Source organism: Petaurus breviceps, unplaced genomic scaffold (genome assembly GCF_028583685.1).
Source record: "Petaurus breviceps papuanus isolate PSGF00001 unplaced genomic scaffold, PetGlider_PUasm1.0 79, whole genome shotgun sequence".
NCBI classification, from domain to species: domain Eukaryota; kingdom Metazoa; phylum Chordata; class Mammalia; order Diprotodontia; family Petauridae; genus Petaurus; species Petaurus breviceps.
In genome coordinates, this window is record NW_027186523.1 from 9,989,787 (window position 1) to 9,997,111 (window position 7,325).

Below are 7,325 nucleotides of genomic sequence, written 5' to 3' on the forward strand. Positions count from 1 at the left end.
CAAGTAGTAGAGAACCCATCCATACTTTTCTGCATTTTGGCCTCAGGAACTGTCTTGAGTGCATAATCAATACAATATTAGGTCATTCTTAGTAATATACTGACTAATATGTAGAACTGTAGCAAAGAGATTCTCATTGAATTAGTGTTTGTTGAATTAGATTTGGGCTTATATTTGCTTTTATATTTTTGTTTCTCTGATGGGTATTACAAAAGCAAATTTATTCTGACTACACAAATCTCAATCTTTCTTTTTTTTTTCATTCAAAATACAGCATTTACTAAGTGTGATTAAATAATCTCCAAGTACTACCCCACCCCAGGACATTACATTCATTCAATCAATTACAAAGTCCCTGTTCTAAATACTACTCCACCCCAAGGCTGTACCTTCATTTAGTCCATTACAAAGCCCCTCTTCTCAAATGGAGATTAGTTTCCAATCATAAGTGAAGTACATTCATTTGTTCAATCATAGAACACAAAAAGGTCAAAAGTTTCCCACCCCTGGATCACTATTGAATCTACCCCAGAGTTACAACAAGTTTAGGCACTGCACTTAATACTCAAATGGAGGTCTTTTCTTCTTCTTGACACCAGGCAAGTTCTCAGCAATCTTTGTTCCTGGGGAGACAAAGCTTATCAAGGCCACAAGACACATTGCCAGTCTCTTTATTAATTCATCCTCTGTCTGCAGAACAGTCCCAGGATCCCTGAAAACATTAGCAAAACCCTCTCCCAGCATTTCTGTAAACATACAACAAGAAAATCCTTCTTCAGGGCTTCGGAACCAACAGAAAGGTTCCCAGACTCCTGCAACAACAGCACTGTCCTTCACCAGTGGACAGTATTCACTCTCTGCAGAACAGTCTCAGTAGCTCTTAACCAACAGCCAGGTTCCAGGACTTCTTCAACAACAGCACTGTCTTTCACCAGTGGACAAATCTGGCAAAACAACATCAAAACGGACAGACAAAGTACCAACAAAACAGCCATGTCTCCTCAGTCCTTGGCAGCTCCGGGGGCAGGTCTCAAAAGTCCAGGGCAATTCAAAGTGGCCCTCAGCAATCCTCTCAGTCTCTCTCTGCCTCCACGAGGGTGCTGCTTCCAAAAAGTTCTTCTGCCTCTCCAATCTTTCTTCATTTTATCTAATGGTTGGAAATGTTTCACCGGGAAGAATAGATTACTTTTCCAAACAACACTAAGGGGGCTTTTTAAAATCTGTAATTCTTAGTTTTCCTCACTGGGAACTATTGCAGCAGATGAGACCAAAAGGGTAAAAGGATAAAATAATTGTGTTACATTACAGTGATGTATTTTTGAAGTGTTTCTGTTCCTGAGTTTCTTAAGAATAGCAAAGAGAGACAGTCCTGTACAATTTTCCCATTCATCAAAGAGATGATAGCAAGGAGAAAAATTTATTGATATCACTGATATGGGGATTTAAAACATGTGTATGAATACTTGGCATGTTGGGAATGACAAGAAAAGAATTGGACTGGAAAAGGGAGAAACTAATTCTCTAATCCCTTACATTCTTAGAAGAAACTTGTGGAGTCCAGGATGTAGCTTACTAGGGATTTTTCACACTGGGTCCTCTTATCCCCAGTTGTCCTCAGCAGCCCTACCATGGATCCAACTGATTCTTGTACACTAAAAAGTCAACTTGTATTTCATTTCCATGTTATAGGTATATGGACAAACATTACAACTTTGTCTCTGTAGTCAACAACATGACTTCTCATAGTATCTTTGCTGCTTTGTGTGGTTAGTAAACCTGTCCAATATATAAATTCTGTTCAGGGTCCTGTATGCATTTACCACATTCCCTTCCTTTACCATCATAGTCTCAGCAGTGAACTGGTGGTTTGCCATGATTATAACCAAGTGTGAATCTCCAGGCAACTAGGTCAAGTTTATCAGTGTTAAAAAAGGAGTTTTCCATCTGAAGAAGCTAAAGAATCACTGGAAGGGATGTTGGGGATAGTAGTAGTGATGAGAAGACTGACATCTGCAGAAAAAGAAATAGTGTTTATCAGGCTTTTGGGGGACCCACATCCTCAGGGACAGACTGACCAACTTGGCCCTATATTTATAGTTGGCATCAAGTCAAATCTTTGGGAGAAATATGTTCACAGTTATTTCATATATTCTTTGATCATAAATACTTGTTTTTAATGGTGTAGAAGGTTCAATGGGTGAAGCAATAAATACAAAATGGCGAATCACATACAAAGACTTAGAACTAGAAGGTATCAACCAAGGGGTCAGAGACATTGAGTCATTTGTCTAAGGTAAGCATCAGAGAGGAGGTTTGAACTCCAGTCATCTGACTGTTTCCCTTGTGACACATTAATTCCGGTTGCACCTAACTGTAAAAAGAATTATCTTTCCAAGTTTATATGAGATCACTAGGTAATATTAGGCATGATAGAAGTGCCATATGTGTCTGATACCTTAGTGGTTCCATGATCTCATGAGAGTGTGCTATCTACAATGGGACAGATTATAATGCAGGTATGCCTTATCAGCCTGTACAAGTCTTGTCTGTAGCCTTCCATAAATCCTGCACAGAGGATTTGCCTAATGTGCTGATGGCCTTGCTTTGGGCCGTTTATTATTCTGTGGATAATAGAGCAACAGAAGGGCTGTACATCTGTTATCCTTCATTCTTGCTACATGATCAGCCACTTCCCTTTTCTAATTTTAATGTCTTTGATGTGTTTTCAGTAACATTTTTTTCATATGAATCATTACTGCTTATATGTTACACTTTTACAAATACTCTTTATCCTTTCATTGTCTTTTAGATCACCTATAATTTTGATTCTTCTGACATCGTGGTGTTCCATGACTAACATCATAATGAAAATGTAATATTTAAGAAAAGAGGAGATTTGGCAGGAAGGAGCATCCTGGAATTATTTACAAATCTGCATTTCCCCAAATATAATTTTTCTTGCTCTCCTTTTATTCAGTTCTGAACTTGGCTTGTATATCTGCATGTCTCTCCAAGATTTGTAATTTATCTATATTATCATATCTATTTTTTGTTCAGTCATTCAGTTGTGTCCAATACTCTATGATCAAGTGTACCGTGGCAGGCCAGTATTTTTTCATGGGGTTTTCTTGGCAAAGATACTGGAGTGATTTACCATTTCCTTCTTCAGTGAATGAAGGCAAACAGAGGTTAAGTGACTCACCCGGGGTTACACAGCTAGTAAGTGTCTGAGACTGGATTTGAACTCAGGTCTTCCTCATTCCAGGCCTAGTGCTCTATCCACTGAACCACTTAGCTGTCTCCATCTATATCTATATCCATGTCTATATCTTTATATCTATCAATTTACTCAGAAGGTCATAGGAGAGACAGTGATACACTGTATGTCAGAGAGACCTGAGGTTTTTAACAATTATCAGCTGTGTGACCCAAGACAAATTGTTTAATTTTATCAGAGCCTCAATTTCCTCACTTGTAATTTGGGAATAGTACTAGGACCTACCAGAAGAATTGTCATGAGGATCAAATGAGATAATACATGTAAACTTCTTTAAAATTAAAGCTTTTAGGAAAAGATAAATATAAGCTATCTTCTTCATCATTCTCATATATACTTGTACTAATTCACAGAGTTGTAGAACTGAAAGGAATTTCTAGGATCCTTTGGTCCAATACATACCTAAATTAAAATCGCATATACCAAAAAAGTGATTATTCAATATTTGCTTGAAGAATGAGAAAGAACCCACTTCCTCCTAAGGCAACCTATTCGACTTTGAGATAGTTCTCCTTGGTAGGAAGTTTTCATTATATCAAGCCTAAATTTGTTTTTATGCAACTTCTGTGCCCTGGGCAAAAGGGGGGGAGAGGAGTGCCAATATCAAAAGTCTAATCTGTCTTCTAAATGATGGTCCTTCATGTGATTAAAAAGAGATAGGATATCTCTTTCTCCAGACAAAACATTTCTGTTTCTTTTAACTTATCCTCATATGCCATGAATTTGAAGACCTTTCCCTTTCTGGTGCTCTTCTATGGATGCTCTCCTGATTATCAATATATTTCCTAGAGTGTGACACCTACAACTCAACACAATACTCTAGATGTGGTCATCTATGCATAGTATTGGACACAGAACCTTGGGAAATTCCACTGGAGATCTCCTTATAAGTTTTTAAAAATTGTATTTATTTTTAATTTATGAAATAGAACTTCCAAGTTAACATGGATCTATACACAACTCTTAGAATCCAACTTTTAAACCAGTCAGTTCTACATCCATCCATTGTCTGTTGTACTAGTGTCTAACCCACATGTCTTTAAATTTTCCACAAGAATAACATGAGAACCTTTGTTACAGTGTTTGTTATGGATCACTTATTCTACCCTATATTATAATCAGGGCAATATTCATTCTTTATGATTTTTCCTGTGTAGATTACTAGTTCAATCCCTTTTGAGGAGTCATGGTTCTCAATGAGGAGGTCTTGTAATGGTCTAGGGCTAGATATGATCATTATAAATTATATGGCATCAACAAAAAGAAGCATCAAAAGTAGAACACAATATATTGGAGAATTCCAATTCCTTTTTGTAAAATGTTGCAACCTACTCACACCCATCATTACTCTGGTGATCTTCATTTTCATTTCTTCAGAGAACATAGTGTTCCATGGTGGTCAGCTATACAGTAGCACCAGACAAATACTGACATTAAAAAACAAAACAAAACAAAACAAAAACTTGGTCTTCATTTCAAGGAGAAGCTTGGAATTATTTTTTTTGGCTTTTTGGAGGGGAGAAGGCAGGGCAGTTGGGGTTAAGTGACTTGCCCAAGGTCACATGGCTAGTAAGTGTTAAGTATCTGAGACCAGATTTGATCTCAATTTACTGCCCCACCTAGCCTTCCCAAAGCTTGGAGTTGTTAGGAACAAACAAACAAAAAACCAGAAACAAAATCTTTACAACTTCTCAAAAGCAATCTGATCAGCCCTCTTTAGCAAACCAACCCACACATTGACTTGACATTCCAGGCCTAGTTGAAGGAGGGAGCTACTCTTTCTTATTTATTTTTTGAGGCCAAGTTCAGTAGTTGTAATTATGTGGTGATCAGTTTCATTTTATTGTTCATTCTGTTTACACTGTTGTAGTCATCATTTCTTTGTTCTAGTTACTTCTTTTTGTATCAGTTCATACTTGGTCCTCTCAGCTTTCTCTGATCCCTCATATTCATAATTTCTTATGAATACAGTTTTATATATATATATATATAAACAGACATATATATGTGTATATATATACTACTTGCAGAATTGTTGATTGATACTAAAATGATAAAACTTAATCAGTACATACTTTAAAGTTTCAAGCATGTTTTGTTTTTGTTTCGTGGTGGTAGTTTGTGGATCTGACCAATCAATACAGTTATTTCTATTCAATAGTGGGGAGCAGTTTTATTTATTATTTCCTTCAGTATGGGAGCTCATAATTTTCTACTTACCTTCTTTGTAAAATTTTACAAATGAGTTTGTATTCTAAACCAGTGATACTCTTAGTGACCATACACTCAGCTTAGCAAATAAGCTAAACGTTTGCTTAGACAGTATGTTTTCTAGGCTGTTTTTATCTCTTCATTATGGAAATTGATTTGTATCAATTAAATTTCCACATTAAATTGTTATCATCTGGGTTGATATCTTGTCCTCCATCCAGTTTATATTTTTAGCATAAATAACTTGTTTAAATAGATCAGGTCAGATTGGTTCTAATTGTCCATTGTATAATTTTCTTATTTTTTCCTAGCTTTATATTAATTTTCATAATTGCTTTAACAAATCAGTGGTCTGCTTATACACAGGCAGCTGATTCAGAAATGACTCCCACACCAATAATGAGACATTTTTGTGTCTATTAAAAATTTAATCAATTTATGCATATGTGTGTGTGCATATGATGCTTTTTTCAGGGGTCATTATGGTTAGCAACTTCTGGTTATTTAGAAGCATCTAAGTGGCTCAGTGAATTGAGTACTGTTTCTGGAGTCAGGAAGACTAGACTTCAAATCCAGCCTCAGACCTAGCTGTGTGAGTCTGGGCAGGTCATTTAACCATTGTTTGCCCTACTTTCCTGTTCTGTAAAATGGGGAGATGCTTTAATATATAATCAAGAGCCTTTTTCATAGTCTACAACTGTGTGGACTCTCATTGCTCATACCTGAACCAAATTTTCCAATGGACTATTGCTGTCCTCACCTTTGTACTTTGCATTGAAGTCACCATTTATCAAAGTAAAGGTTGTCAATTTGGAGGGTCTTAGAAAGTTTTTCATAGAATTCCTCTTTTCCTTGTCTGCTATAATAAATGTTGGCACATAGGCTTCAATTACTTTTCTTTGCCTTTTTTTTTTTTTTTTTGCTTTTTTGGAGGAGGGAGGTAGGGCATTTGGGGTTAAGTGACTTGCCCAAGGTCACATGGCTAGTTTTTTGTGTTAAGTGTCTGATGCTGGATTTGAACTCAGGTCCTCCTGACTCCAGGGCCAGTGCTCTCTTCACTGCACCACCTAGCCACCCTTGTCTACCATTTTTCAAATACTTATAATGAGCATGGAAGTACAAGATAACCAAATGTCCAATGAAATTATGCTTCTTGATATCTTTAAATTCATTATAAAAGCAATTCTGCCAACTCCTTATATCTCTAAGGATAATAATAATAATAAATATTTATATAGAATTTTGAGATCTGGAAAGCACTTTACAAATACTTGGTGTGAGGTTTCTGTATTTGATTTTTCTTATTTTATCCTGACCACAGCTCCAGCAGGGAGGTGTTGTTCTTATTCTCATCTTATGCATGAGAAAAACTGAGGCAGAAAGAGGTTAGGTGACTTGCCTAGAGTCACAAAACTAATAAGTGACCGAAGGAAGATTTCACTTCAGACTGACTTCAGTGTTCTAATCATTTAGCTGAAGAACATCTAAGGATAACTTCCATTTAGTTGCATGTTCTTTTTTTTCTCATTTTATTTATAGTGATAATATTAATATTGATATATGTCCCCTTGTTGAGCATCAGATGAGGATTTTTTAATTTAGTGAATTTTAACAATATTAAAATATGAGTCACATGTGAGTCATTGCCTCCTTTTGTGTCATAGTCACTGAAGTAGGCAGCCTAGGCACACAGTAACCACTTCAGGAATGCTTGCTCTATCTATGCATCTATGTATCTATGTATTTGTCTATGCATCCATGTATCTATGGATGTATTTATCTATCTATCTATCTATCTATCTATCTATCTATCTATCTATCTATCTATCTATCTATC

General features: G+C 36.3%; 1 long non-coding RNA gene across 6 annotated transcripts in view; it reads right to left on the reverse strand.

Moving 5' to 3' along the window:
- Positions 1–246: 246 nt before the first annotated feature.
- LOC138175827 (uncharacterized) overlaps positions 247–7,325 on the reverse strand; it is a 15,128-nt gene continuing 8,049 nt past the window's right edge. For 2 of the 6 annotated variants that reach the window (XR_011172106.1, XR_011172101.1), the window contains 2 exons: positions 4,614–4,704; positions 247–2,010 (listed from right to left, as the gene is read on the reverse strand). This is a non-coding gene — a long non-coding RNA (uncharacterized lncRNA). The remainder of the gene's footprint in view (positions 2,011–4,613; positions 4,705–7,325) is intronic. The other 4 variants (XR_011172103.1, XR_011172102.1, XR_011172104.1 and 1 more) reach the window with 4 other exon arrangements.